This window comes from Phytophthora infestans, genomic scaffold (assembly GCF_000142945.1).
Source record: "Phytophthora infestans T30-4 supercont1.5 genomic scaffold, whole genome shotgun sequence".
In the NCBI taxonomy this organism is placed as follows: Eukaryota; Oomycota; class Peronosporomycetes; order Peronosporales; family Peronosporaceae; genus Phytophthora; species Phytophthora infestans.
Window position 1 is genome coordinate 1,709,947 of NW_003303754.1, and position 15,606 is coordinate 1,725,552.

Below are 15,606 nucleotides of genomic sequence, written 5' to 3' on the forward strand. Positions count from 1 at the left end.
ACCAGGACGAGCGTAAGGGTTTAGTGGAGCTGTCCGGAGACGTGTTGGAACACGAGTTTAAACAGGACGTGTGTGTGTTGGACTCGATGAGACCGTCGTGCCAATCGGTAAGACCCCTGCGGAGGAGACGCGAACGCTGCCGTTTCGATGGCGCTCCATAATTCGTAGCGTGTACGAGCTCCTTCAACAAGAACAGAACGCTACGAAGGATCGTCAACTAGAAGATCCGGAGAGCAAAGAGAATGATGCCAAGGGTGCCATCCTTGCCTTATATGACAAGGACAACGGAGCTCTATTAGCCGAGGTCTCGCTACGAGTATACCTCGTGGCCGTGGGTAGAACGCTGACTGAGACGCTCCAAAATCGAGCCTGGGCACGAGACTATTTCAGAGCGGAAGCCCCAGATATTCGCGACAAGTTGTGGGACAGACGAGACGAGATGCCGCTAAAAATGGCTGGGACCGTTGGAACAATCTCTAAGAAGAGGGTGACTTTCAATGTGACTTTCGGAGATGGAGATCTCAAAATAGGAGAAGAGGGGCTCGAGGTCTATTTCCTAAGCGTGTGAAGAGCTCCCGAACCGCAAAGAAGCACTGGGCTGCGCGAAGTGAGCGGCGGTGATGTCTTCGACGACGGTGGAGGTGTGATGCCCGATGGCAAGCATGCCATCCACAGCGTTGGAGGGGTACAGGCGCTGTCGGACGGCTTCATTGACTGCTACCCGTTCAAAATGCTAGCCAACACCGGAGCCGTCGCCAGTCTTGTCGACAAGTGCGTGTTGAAACGTCTCGGTCGAGCCTCCGAACCGCTTAGACCCTATACTGGGAGCTTGGATAGTGTTTCGGTGCACACGATTCGTGTTAGTGGCGTTATCGACTTGCCGGTTACGCTTGGAACGCTATCGAGGATCATTCCATTCGTCGTGACAGGCCACTTGTATGTCGACACTATTCTCGGAACGGACTCGTTAAGGGCGTTCCCCGCTGTAATTGACGTCGAAGAACAGTCGATGACTCTGAAGTGAAAGGGGTAGGGGGGGCGTGATCCAGTTGGGCGCGAGGAGAGAAGAAGAAACCTATGCGGCTACGATATTGTCGACTGTGCGGTTGGAACCGAAACGACAGATCTTAGTGAGATCGAGCGCTCAAGAAACGACGAAAGACCATTCCGTTGTGCTGGTCGAGGGCCTTCCCGGAACGGACAAGTCTTTGAGAGTCGCAAGAATGTTGTGTACCGTGACGAATGGAGCGGTGCTGGTTGAGGTATGTAACGCATCTGCGGAAGAGGTCGAGATCAAGTATGGTGCGTACGACGCCGCTGTAACTATCGTTTCCAAGTCGGAGTTTGCGACTAGAGCTTCTAAACCAGATGGAACGACGACGAACATAAGTAAAACGTTGGGTACAGTGAAAGAGAACGCGACAGCTAAAGTTGGAACGATCGAGGCAGAGATGAGTGTTGCCATGGACGACAGCGACGAAGGGGACTACGAAGTGGACTTTGAAGACTCGTTACTCGGCGCAGACCAAACGAGCCTCTTCACGACGATGTTGAAGGACCTAAGGGACCTTTTCGTCGAAAAGAGAGAGGACGGATCTGCTACGGCTCGGCATTGACACCGGAGCCCACGTGCCAATAAAGCAGCCTCCGTACAGAATGTCGGAAGCCGAAGGGGACGTCATTGAAGCAGAACTCCAGGAGTACCTGGATCTCGGACTCATTAGACTTTCGATGAGCCCGGGGCAAGTCGTGTGTTGCTGATACAGAAACCGGATGGTGGTGTTAGATTTTGCATCGATTATCGGAGGCTAAGCGCTGTTACAGTGATGGACAGTTACCAAATGCCCTTGATCGACGACATCCTAGACATTCTGTGGAACGCGAAGCATTTTCCCACGATGGACATCGCCTCTGGATATTAAAAGGTTCCAATTAATCTCGACAGTGTGGAGAAGACGGCTTTCATCAGCAAATCTGACCTCTACGAGTGGTTGGTCATGCCGTTTGGCTTGTGTAATGCTGTGCCTGCATTTGAGCGTTTGATGGAGAACGTTCTCGTCGATCGCAAGTGGAGGACGTGTCTCGTCCACTTAGACGACTGTGTTGTCTTCTGTGACGACTTTCAGACACATTGATTCTGGTACGTCAGGTCCTGGAACGTTCCCGAGCTGCTGGGTTCAAGTTGAAGATGAAGAAGTGCCGTTGGGGGCGTGACCAAGTGGCGTTCCAGGGTCATATCGTGACTCCAACTGGGGTATTACCGAACCGAGTGAGATATCGAAGGCGGTGGTGAATATCGAGAGGCCGCATGACTTTCACACGATTAGGGGACTGTCAAGCTACGTTCGACGCAACATATCAGGGCTCGCTGCGATTGCTGCGCCGTTGGAACGCTTGAAGCATAAAACGTCAATTTACGATGGAACGACGACTACGCAGGCGCGTTCCGACGACGTCAACAAGCATTAGTGAAGCCCCCAATACTGGTGTATTCGAGCTTCAAAACGAGGTTTAAGCTCTATATAATTCGTTACACTTAGCGGTGGGGGCATGTCGGATGCAAGAAGTCGATAAGAGAGACAGGGCGATCGGGTATGCGAGCAAGATACTGGTTGGATCGCAACGGAACGGATTAAACAAGACAAGTGGAACGACAGCAATTGAGCGCTGGGGAATCGTATGGTCTACACGCCAGTTCCGGTGTTGTCTGAGTTACGCGGACCTTGATCTGTACACAGACCATAAAGCTTTACGTGGATCTTCTGCGAAACTACGAGAACGTCGAGCGCCAAGTTGACAGGATGGGTCATGGGGCTGTCGCAGCTGCGGTTCAAGATTTAACACACGCCAGGAACGTTGATGAGTCACGCTGACGGTTTGTTGAGACTGTATCACTGACCGTAGGATGGTTTGTTGCGCCATCCGGATGGCTGACCTTCTCAACGACACTGAGGACGAGACGCCTGTCTTACAAGCGCCGACCTCAGACGAAGTGCCGACACAAGATATACGCCACACTTAAATGGAACACTGAGTCTGAACGTCGCCGACGTTTCAGTCCCAGTCTCGGAGCCTGCTGAGACTATAGATCCTGGTACAGAGACTTAAAGAAGTAACCAACTGACTGAGGATGTGTCCGGTGCTGTCAAGACTCTCACCCAAGCTGAGCAGGAGAAAAACTCGCTAGGTGAACTCCACAGGCTAACCCATCACCTGTCGACGTGTTTAGGCTGGACAATGACAAGTTCGTGACCAAACAAGAGCGCGTGCCTTGGATCCGAGCTTTGAAGGCATTCTTGAAAGATGGAGCCTTGGCATATGACCCCCAACTGAGAGTGGGTGTGCTGAAGATGTCTCCGCACTGCCTGATTCGAAACGGGGTTCTGGCACGTCTCGTTCATCGAGAGGATCCTGCGCTATTTTCACGCCGACATTTGCTCTGCACATTTGGGTAGAAAAAAGACGACAGACAAGGTGAGACGTCACGTGTACTGACATGGGTGGAGGAAGGACGTGATCGAGTGCGTGCGTGAATGCTCTATTTACAGTGGTGGAAAGGGTCATAGACCCGAGGGAGCTGGACTGATGCAACGAATGCCAGTTCAGGGCTTGTCTGGCCCGTTCTCGCTACTCGTAGTTCAAGCAAGTGGACCATTGGTTCTACCCCGCGTGGCAACAAGGACATTCTAAAGTTTGTGGACGTTTTCACGAAATGGGTCGAGGCATTTGCTGTCGCTTCGTTGGACACGATTTCGTTTGTGGACGCCATGATAGAGGGCGTTATCTGTATACATGGAGTACTGGACCGTCTACCGGATGTCCGCGGGTCCATCTTCACTTCCAATCTGGCCAAGTCACTGTATTAGACGTTGAGGGTTAAGGAGATGTTCGGTGCGGCATACCAACCGCAGACTAAAGGCTTGTGGAACGTTTCAATGAAACGCGGATGGGTAAGCTGCGTATGTTTGTGAACGAGACGCAGACCGACTGGGACGTGTATCTGCCAAGGATCATATTTGCGTATCGGATGGCGTATCACGATGGCCTCGGTGACACCCTGTTGTTTAGTCTGTACGGTCGCGATCCTGTGCTTCCTTTTGGCTTGGCGTGTTTGGATTCTGGAAAGGACTGGAAGAGTAACGAAGTTGCGACGTACGAAGGAAATTGTGTCGCTCGTTGCGTGATACTTGACGTCTAGTGGAACGGCAACTACTTAAGGCCCAGAATAGACACGAGCAGCGGTTGGACAGCCCCGTGAAGGTAACATATGCTGAACGAGGCGCAGTCTGGGTGTACCAGTACTTTAGTGCCCGAGCTGGGAAGCACATAACGAGGAAGCTGGCGCTCTCCTGGCAAGATCCTTACCGTTATGTTGGCCAAGTCCGGGAGAACGCCTTTTGGATCAAAATTCGGACACACCCGAACAAGGCTGTCGCGGTGAGCGTTAACCGCTTGAAGCGCTTCCAAGGGCGCTGGAGCTGGCCTTACGCGGACGAGATGCCTGATCGTGTCGACGAAGCCAATGCTGAAGCCGGATCGGGTCCATTAGACATTAAGGACCGCCTACGAGCTTCGTGGAACGTTTGTCGGGTCGACGAAGAGGAGACTGCGTTCTTTGCAGTGACGTCGCCGATAGTGGATGTAATCCCGAAGAGGGTTGAAATGCGTGATTTTCAGTAGCTAGTCTTCACTGCCACGTACGAGATCGTTTGGTTGTCTCGAGCGGCGTTGGCACCTGATTTTGGAACGATGATACGTGCTTTGAATGACGCGGACCGAAAGAAGAGAGTTATGCTTTAGTTGCGTCGGAACGTCAGATTTGTTGAAGCCAATGCCGATGTCGATGACGCTGAGGTGTTGTTCTAGCTGATGCGAAGGCCGGTTGGAACGCGTGCGGCCCCGGGGTTGCACGGGAGGGTTGGAGATTAGCTAGTCGCAAGACACTAAGTGACGTGTGCATATTTTCTATTTTGGAATGACATCGGGTTGCTCTTTGGGTATTCCGGCGTTGGATATTTTAGGATCGTCATGCGATTATGAAGACGGAGTGCGTCGATTTGGAACAAGAAAAGCTCTCTAGGGAGAATTAATTGAGACGTATTGCTGCAAACGTTTCTGCTGCATAGAGCCTGAGACACTCGGGTCGTAAAAAAAAGCCTTGAAAGTATTTTTGCTTAAGTACTCTGAAAAGTATACTAACGCGTGTTGTAGGTTTTGGGTGAGTGATATACAAATTACCGCAAGGCTGGATTATAACTACAAAGTGTTTCGTTGCACCCTTAGATTTTCGCAGAAGTCTCGCGTTGGATTTAAACGCAGTGTTCCGAGTCGCTGAATGGATGCAAGGCTCGTTTCACGAGTACAGTTAGGAATATCTCAGATGAATGACACGTAGAAGACTGCTCTTCGCAATTGAGTAATATTTTGTTTGGCTGTTGGAGACTTGGAGAATTTGGGTGTAGCTAGCAATGTACTTTACTGTAGTCTTGGACGCACAGTCACCGCGCAAATCCATTTATTTACGCCATTTACTTTGCGGGAGGATCAACATTAGTACAAAGGCTTGGGTACTTTCAATTCGAGCTCTTGATGATGCTAATACCAGCTCACAGTGGTGTTTTATCGATATGTACTAAATTGGATACAACTCACACAATTCGGTTTTCATTTAATGGACGTGTTGATATCTCCTCGACATTGTCATTTGACCGTATTGCCACGTTCGGCTCCTCAAGCATACTTTGCACACGATAATCCATGAAAGAGCACTCGTAAACTATGCTGGTGGGTCTATTTTTGCTTCTTAAATATTTGTTTATCTATATCCCTAGCTTTTTACGCTAATAAATTATGTAACAGCTAATAAAACTACGCTTAGCAATTCTTTTTCTCCTACGTAGTTCGCCAAACATAATATTATACGAATCTGGGTTCACGAATTTGAGAGAACATATTTAATGGTGGTAAGATGCTCCCGCTGCCCCGACGGATTTTAGAACTGACACGATACTAGTACGGTAACACGTCCATTAAATGAAAGCCGAACTGTGTGAGTTGTATCCAATTTAGTACATATCGATAAAACACCACTGTGAGCTGGTATTAGCATCATCAAGAGCTCGAATTGAAAGTACCAAGCCTTTGTACTGATGTTGATCCTCCCGCAAAGTAAATGGCATAAATAAATGGATTTGCGCGGTGACTGTGCGTCCAAGACTACAGTAAAGTACATTGCTAGCTACACCCGAATTCTCCAAGTCTCCAATAGCCAAACAATATATTACTCAATTGCGAAGAGCAGTCTTCTGCGTGTCATTCATCTGAGAAATTTCTAACTGTACTCGTGAAACGAGCCTTGCATCCATTCAGCGACTCGGAACACTGCGTTTAAATCCAACGCGAGACTTCTGCGAGCTTCCATGGGTGCAAAGAAACACTTTGTAGTTATAATCCAGCCTTGCAGTAATTTGTATATCACTCACCCAAAACCTACAACACGCGTTAGTATACTTTCAGAGTACCTAAACAAAAAGACGTACACTGTTTCTTACCGTCCGAGTGCTTCGGGCTCTATGTAGCAGAAACTGTCGCAGCAATACTTCGTCAGCTGCAGCCACAAGCGCCTGTGCAGGTAGGTTCGTATTAACCACACTCACGCAAGGCCGTTTCATAGATGCCACCCAAGATACGATTCCGTGCGTCTAACGTGTGAGCTGAAATCTGGTTTTTAATCTTGGGCGTGCGGCTTAGCGTCTTCGAGATTCGCATCACGACGTTCTACGTTCGTTGGCGTCAAAGTCGCAGTCTGCGATACACCCTCGTCACCGGGGTCCTTAATATCCGCACCGGGCTCACGTCGCATAAGCTTCGCTGTTGTTGCACTAGCCTGGGTTTCCTCTATCACCGCTGATCTCGGAGGCGTTTTAAAAAGTGATGAACTACGTTAAAAATGTCTTTACCGCTAAGTCAGAATCACACGATGGTCTATACCTATACAAACGTGAGCACGATCCTCTCGTTTCCGTTGCGCAAGTCCAGTGACAGTCTGTATCCGTGTTTAACCCCTCCAACACGGAGCAATTTTTTTCTTCAAAATTGCATATGCAACTTACCATGACTTGATGTTTGTATTTAAAGGGTTTGGCCACTGGGTGAAGTCAGTCGTGAATAGGTATGGACCAGACTAAACTGTTCATAAGGTGCATATTGGGAGCTGAATTAGCCTGGACAGCTGCATAATGCAGCATTACAGGACCGGTAATAGACAGACGCTGTACAGATACGAGCCATCCGCATCGGTCTGTGTATTTGGTAGAGTTTTAATTTTTAGAAATTCTGAGGTGAAAACTTCCTATACAAAGTGTCATAGTGTCCGATGGGGGGTCACCCACAGAAAGTAACGTCATCAGATGATGAGGTGCTGGCAGCTCGAGGTACGTCGACTCAAATTAAGTGAAATGATCAGCTGACAAAAGCGTCAGATAGATTAGGCACAGTGTCAGATGAGCAAGCAATACCTTGTGCGGGACGTTCGTGCAAGCAATCATCCTGATTTCTTAGACTGCATGTATTCTGTTCATTTTTTATTTAAGTTACACCAAGCACAACAGTGCCGTTTACCAGCTAATTGTCCGTCCTACGTCGCTTTCCTCTACTAGCCGGATCCAGTGGTGCGAGAGGCGTGAGAGGCGTTCCAGGCGTTGACGGAGCTCCAGTCGACGTGTCTGCAGCCCGACACACTCTGATATTTCTACCAGTGTCGACCGGAACCTTTCATCCACTCTCGGTGCCAGATATCCCAACATGTCATAGCTACTCCACGTATTTGTCGGCGCGGCTTCATACACAGGAACATTGGCCCCGTGTTGCTGCATTTTTGACAAAAGAACGATGTTGCTGTAGCGCGTTTGTCCGCAACACGGAGAAACGAGCAGACTTTGCACGCGCGCTGTCGGCGCTTCGGCTGCGTCGTCGTATTGCGCCACTCATCAAGCTGGCGGGCAGCGTGAGTAGTTTGCATACCTCCAGATCCTGGAACGGAAGCGCCTTGTGAGGGTTCGTGTGTACCAAACGTGCTGCCTTCATACATGTCGGACGCGTGCAGCCGCGACAGCTGCAAATGCAGCTTCTTCATATACTTCACATGCGTCAATGGGCGAGACGACTTTTGCTTGTAGTAGGCTTTGTGGACTCGGTAGCCATTCACGATTGCTAAATCAATTAATCTCAACACCAGCGACTTGTAGTACTTTTTGACCCGCACGGCCCGCTGAATAGAGTACCGCTGCAAACGTAACTGGTTGTGGACATCCACGCCCCCCATCATGGCGTGGTAATCCTTCACGACGCGTGGGGAAGGAACTTCGACTTTACCTGCCAATTTTGGCGAGCAACACGATCCATCGCTAGACTCCCGCCAGTGCACAGGAAGTGAACCGGCCGCGCGTCCCACCAGCTAACAGCAGTCATGTTTGACACTAACTTTGATCTTAAAATTTGAAAGATCCGCGAGCAATAGTAGCAGGTCTATACTTCTTTTTTTCAACGACTCCTTTGCAATAGCCCAACCGGTTCGTCATAATAGTTCCTAAAAAAGAAACCCATGAGCAGCAATTGAATTGCCAATGCCACCGACGTACAGAACCGATTCACTACAATGAGTCTCATCCCATTCAGCCGAGAATCTGGCCCTAACACAGCGAGAAGATTGCGGACTACTGCGGCAGCCCCTGACTTTATATATGTCTTGTGTGCATCACTGGAGTGCTGTTTCTTACCGCGGTAAACCTTGACCATGCATAAATGCAGTATACACAAAGCAAAATATCCAGATTAAGTCTGCATTATTTAGCATAAGAAAAACTTAGAGCCAAAAAAAATATATGATGCAGTAGGCGGTCACTTCACTGCACAGCATAAAGAGCTTCGTGCCCCACTTGTGGGGTTTGTCTTTCATATAGACACGCATCTTGTTGAGCGACGAGCGGCGAGGAAGCATCGCTTCAGCATAAGCCAAGTGTGCTGGAGCCACATTGTATCGCTAAAAAATCATATGTAGAACTTCCACAACTTTGCGAATCTTCCATGCTCTATCTGTGACCGCCTTCGGATCAGAGTTTGAATTTCAATGTAGGTTTCGAGAAATCTCCATAAATCTATCGCGACGTAGCACTGGAGCAAACGCTTCACGTGGAATACTGCCTTCATCAGTAGTTTTCCAATGGTTTGCAAGTTTTTCGCGGTTGGGGGCAATCGTGCGTGCAATTAGGAGGCCGATAAAGCGACAAAGCTCGTGAGGTTGTATCGGTTTCGCGCCTTCTAGCTTTGTCTGGATGTCTCGTTTGGTCTTATTTGGTAGTTGAGGATTGAGCCGGCACTTGCTACGGTAGCGTTCGTACCGATCATCAACACGAATGGGCGCCATTTCACGCCCATACTCGTTTGACCACACCGCAATGTGCTGCCACAGCACTACTGATAGAAAGAAAAAGAAACGCGCAAGCGAAGAGTCAGTATTGCGCAGTGCATCAGCTGTGGGGCCCGACTACCCTTGCCGTAACCCAGGGTAGCTTCGTGTGCTGTACACAGGCTCGTACGGCGTGTAGTCAAACGTATCTGGTTCCTCCGCATCTTCCCAACCAGTCGCAGCCATCTCACGTAGAACATCGTTCTGGAGGTTACCAGCTCGCACTGCGTCCTCTCCTCCAAACCTATCCAGGAATCGCTCCGCGAACAGAACTTGAGCGGCAATCTCAGTCTCAGAAGCTTCAGATTCGTCTTCGTCAGGTGGAATGTACGTATCAAAGCATTCGTCATCGTCTCAACTGTCTTCATCCATAACCAAATCGTGTTTTGCAGCATCATCACCAGATTGCATGGCAGCATACTCGGCAGTATCGTCTCTATCACACACCGTATAGAGCGAGTCGTCTTTATCATAAAGTTGCTCACTGCTCACTCCTCCATCTTCATCTTCATCGTCAACTCCATCTCCAACACTACCACGAACCATACACAAATCAGTGAAATGCACCACAAGATGCAGCACTATATGCGGCAATATATAAAACTTACCAGGCTGGCAATCGCTTCCTTTCTCAACCGATTCCACCGACACATCATCCACAGTCTCCCCGGCTTCAAACGCGGAGTCGTCACCCAAGTTGTCCGGACTACCAACGCTGACATGGGATGACGAAGCAATCATTGTCGTGTGTGGCGGAGGTGTAGCCTCCATAAACTCTCAGTACCAGCCAATGAGCGCCTCGTAGGGCGCGAAGCCCGTCGCCCAGCTCCAGGACTAGACGGTGGGGTTGTTGGGGCACTTGCAGAGACATAAGGAGGTGCACTTCGAGGCGGTGAAAGCGTTTGAGATGGTTGTGAAGGCTGTGGTACTCTCTCAGCTTCGTTGCGACCACTTTTGCCTTCAAATAGGTGGCCGTAGTTTTCGCGCACGACTTGAGCAGCGCGCTCTAGCTCAACATCACCACGGGTAGGCAGACTGGATATTCGCGCTCGAGTACGTAGCTCTGTGTACGTAAGCAGGTAACGTTAGTTACCAATTGATAATAACATCACTAAAGTACCTTACGGCTCGCATAATACTCCAGCACTGCTTTTTCTCCCAGGATAACGTTGACTCCTTCGACTCCGTCGGGATTGCATCCGGGACGGACGTAGCGTCAAGGCCCCGGCTTGACGAACGCTTGTTAGTTCAGCCTTGGGCTCTCAGCTCACGCCACACCGACCGCCAGGAAAGGTCACTCGACGTCACGTCGGCGTCACGAACTTGTTTGTGTCGGGCTCGCACCATCTTGGGTCTCCACTTGTGTCCTAGGCGCGCAAAATCGTGGCTGTCAGCGGTTACCTGTCAAATTTGCTGATGTGCATCAAAATCGTTTGTCTTAATTTTAATAACTATGAGCGACTTTCTCTTGCCAGAAGACTGATCGGGTTTTGGTTATGTAACAGAAGAAGATGATTTTGCCAAGATCGCTTATCTTAAAGTTTGTAAACCCGCTGGCGAGGGAAAATACGATGTTTTTAAATTTCAAGTCTAAATTGCTCTTATGTAGCATAATGCAGTTTATGAAAAAACTGCATTATGCAGCACGTCGGGTTGGAGGGGTTAAGCCTATAACTAGCCCTTTTAATAAACTACCATTTAAAAACAAAAGGGGTTCGTACCAAGGTCACACTGTCAACCTGAAGATTTGAAACGTGTCCCACGAATTTCTCGCAGGTTTGAAGTCGTCCCAAAACCCTCGACTGAGCTGAAGTCAATAGGCTCGGGCGCACCGATGCCTACGGGTAGCATAACAGTGAAAGAAGCATCTGCAGTACTATGCCGTTGCTCTACTACCTAGAGGCATCAGCTTGGGCGTGCCAGTGCTCTCCTCTAAGGAATACCAGTGTAATTGTCGCGTTACTCCTGGCATTCGTTTCGAATCGCTCCCTTCAAATTAGCAGCATGCGTGCTGAATAGCGCGTGTGTGTAGGACCAGCACTCAGGCCGTATGTATGTTGTTTACATAGCTTCAGGGAGAGAGCGCCCACTTAGCAAAGCCACTAGTTGCAGGTTTCAGGCAAATACTTGACGACCTAATTAAAAGTATTGAATCGTCAAGCGATGACGGTATAATCTATGGCTATCCGAGTTTAGGCCAAATTGATTAAACGTCACATCATAAAAAAATGGCGTATAGTCACCTGAGGGGTTGTAATTCCTGTACAAACGGATCTACTAACAACAAGACAGCATAGATGCGCTGTCTTGTGTCGCGTAGCCGCGAAATCCGATATCGAAGGCCAAGCGAAACATACCATGTCGCACTGCAGCGACAGCGACAAGGATGACTCAAGCTTCACCAGCGATGATAGCGATGGTCAAGCCAGCATAGGGATGGCTGCAGTAGGTATCGACGATCCAGCAAAGAGGACACCGACCTGGCTCGTAGATTCAGGTGCCTCTCACCACATGGGCTCTCGAGAGGACGGCCTGATCGGAGCGGTGCCATCAACGATGACCATCCCGGTTGCCAACGGTGAAGATGTGACGGCTAGCATGAAGTGCAGCTGCCTGATTTGTGTGAGTGACGGATGTACCAACAAGGCTGTGCTAAACCGCGAAGTTCACTCTGTTCCTGAAGTACACCAAAACCTGCTATCGGTCACGGAGCTCGCTGATCACGTTATCTCGTGCCAGTTCAATTCGAGCAAAATCTGCGAGCTAAAGGACTGCAATGGGAAGGCCATAGCTGTAGCAAATCGCTGTGGTAAATGGTGAAAGATGGACGGCGAAATGATGGAGCCTAACACCAATACTGTAGCAATGTTCGCTGATGTGTCGAGCGCTACACTTCAGCATTCGTACAACAGGCTGGGACGCATTAACTTTCAGGACCTGATCAAGATGCACACACACGGCCTGACTAGTGACATGAAGGTTCTTGTCCAAGAATCTCAAGTTCTGTCTACCGTGTGCAGAAATTGTTTGGGGTCACGGTGAAGGTGATTCGCAGCGACGGCGGCGGCGAATTTCGTGGTCGCGGATTTGTGGAGTCCTGCACGAGTCGTGGTATTCGACAGCAGCTCACTCTTCCAGACAATTTGGCATCTAACGGCAATGTAGAACGTATGCACCGAACGTTGATGAATTCTGCGCGTGCCATGTTGTGGACGTCTCCCCTTCCCGAACGCTACTGAGGCGATGTAGTGCTATTTGCCTCGTATGTGCGCAACCATGTGCCGACTCCTGCCAATGCGGATCACAAGGCACGTTGCATGTCCTGTCCAGAACCGCGCCCAAGGTGAGGCATACTTTGCGGTTTGGTTCTTGGTGCACAACTCACATTGCACACAAGAAAGGTGCATCTGTTAAGCGCCGTGCCAAGAAGGCAGTGATCATTGGCATCGGTAACAGCCAACAGGGATAGAAGCTGCATATCCCGCGGAGGAAAAAGAACATTGTGAGTGCTGACGTACAAAATATCGAGAAGATGGACGTCAACGACCCTAAAACCCAAGGGGGTTCTTGCGGCATTACTTGGTGAGAATGATGCAATCGATGATCAGCCGCAATTATCGACTGTGGCGCCATCAACTACGGCACCCAACGTGGAGACTCGATCGGCTCGTAAGCGGCGTGAAACACCCAGTGATAATCCTGGAGTAAGCTAAAACGAAGAGGACGAGGGCTCAGCTAGGCCCATCAGCGCTGGTGTTCATCGACGTGTGTTCGGATCTCGCAAGAAGCTGAAAAGCGATGACTTTGAGCTGAGTCAGGATCTAATTAGTGAGTTCGCCGGTCATGCTACGCTCTTGCTAGCGACCACCAAGCCAGCAGCCCCACGTAACGTTGCCCAGGTGAGACGGACCCCTGAGTGGCCGGTGTGGAAAGCCGCTAAGGTCGCTGACTTGAAGGGAAACGGAACTTGGGAAGTAGTGGAAATACCAACTGGTGAAAAGCTGATCTCGTCTTAGTGGGAATTCCTTATCAAGTTCAACAGTCGGGGAGAGCTCAAGCACTTTAAAGATCGCTTAGTGGTGAGAGGCTTCACGCAGGGCTTCAGGATTGACTTAGTCGAGACGTATTCTCCCGTATTAAAGTTTTTTCGAGCGTGCGATTCATGATTACTGTGGTTGCGCAGTGGTAAAGTCGGCTGAAGCTAGGTGACGTTCCAAATGCTTATGTGAAGGCTTAACTCCATCGACGTTCTACATGCGCCCTCCCGAAGGCAGTGGCGATAATGGCTAAAGCGTGGCTTCTTCGCAAGAGCCTATACGGACTCAAGCAGAGTGGACAGCTATGGAACAAGGCCATTAACGCATACCTGTTGTATATCGGCTTCGTGCGCAGCAAATTGAATGTGAACCGGGGTTGGTGCGTGTGGTGATGCCGCCGGTACTACGTTTCTGTCCAGGATGATGATCTCCTGAGCAGCTCGTATTGCAAACCACGCAAGTGTTCTACTTCCTTTTAAAATAATTTTTGCCCGCCGGGGGGGGGGGGGGCTGGCAGAGACCCCCCTCCCATAGGGCTTGCTCGGAACGTTAAGCGGAGACCCCCCCCCTAGTGCTTGATCGGAAGGTATCACTAGGTTGGCGTTATCAAGCTTATCACTGACAACAGGCGTCTTGTGACGAGCGGGGTTATCCCGGCGACCGATGCCCGTCAGGAGCGTACGCACATGGACATGTGATGACCACACGGAAAGCCAAAACCGCTTGCCGGAGATGGGACGAATTTCAGACAACGTCGCTGATGCCATTACGCTACGTGCGGGGTGAACCGAGCTGAAACCTGCGCCGTCGGTGATGATCTTGATGCGAGTACGTCGTCAAGTGTCGGTAAAATTGACGACGGTTGCGCAGCCCAACCATTCGCGCAAGACGTTGCTTGACTGAGAGTACGTGGTATTCGACCGAATATGCACGAATAGGATACGTTAAACCGACTCAAGATTGCTAGAGAGATGCTAGGATGGGCCAGTGACCAACCGCCTCTTAGCGATGCAAACCAAGTTAGCGTCGGATGCAGATGTCACTCGGCGTGAGCCAGCGTCTGCTATTGGGTTGTCACCCTCTCCCCTCCCATGGGTTGTGGGATGACGAAAAACCGCAGGTTATACTTTGCTTTTCACCAACGCAGTAGCCGAATAACGATCTGGGCAGATTATGGCAAGATTTTTTCTTGATGCCATTTTCGTTTGACAGCTTTCGGCGGGCATCAAAATGAAGTGCACATGGAGCGTAAAAGTATTTGTGGTGCGATAGCTGTGGTTTGCTTAGGCCTCGCACCACATGGGGGCTGCGAATGTGCACGACAGGAGCCTCCGATAGTATATGTCGAGATAGCTGGTCAGATCAGCTTTCATAATTGCTACTAAACGCTTCTCCTCGAGGTTGGAATATACGTCAGTGCTGTATGGTCTGCGCGAATGAAAGGCGCGGATAACGGACTCTAGTGCAATCATTTCGACGAGAACGTCCGGCTCGCTGATGTTCTCTAGGGCACACCGTTCAGTGGGGTCGGTCAGAATGTGTATCCACCAGTATAGGGCTTCGCGAATGTTCATCGTAGCTGGAACGATCTTTTTAGTGGTAAAGGCTACGCTCGTGTTGCGATCGGCGTTACAGGAATGCTCGAACTTAATGCGCACATGTCGCCTCGTGACGAAGGCAACCGCTCTGCGAGCGATAATCTGAGCGGCTTGCTTTATCCAGCTTAATTGTGGAATGTAAGATCCTCACGGCTTTAGTGGTTTTGGGTTCGGGCATGAATACCATACCAGTCGAAAATTTGAGCACGAGCCAAGGGCCTTCTGGCGAGTGTTCCGCCGCGTAATTGGCTTTGCATTAATAGCTTTGAGTCCGCGTACTAGATGTATGGCATGGCATAGTAGCTGCTCCGCATCCTGATAATTTGATGCGTCATTGCTAGCAACATTGATATGGTCGTCCCTCCCATGATACGTGAAAAACTGCGTGGGTTAGTTTCGTTTGTAGTGTGCCCATGCACGAAAGATATTACCGCACCCACAACACCTCAATTTCCCGGTGATTCGGACAAAAAGATGCAGCATACATCTCCATTATCAGGGCACT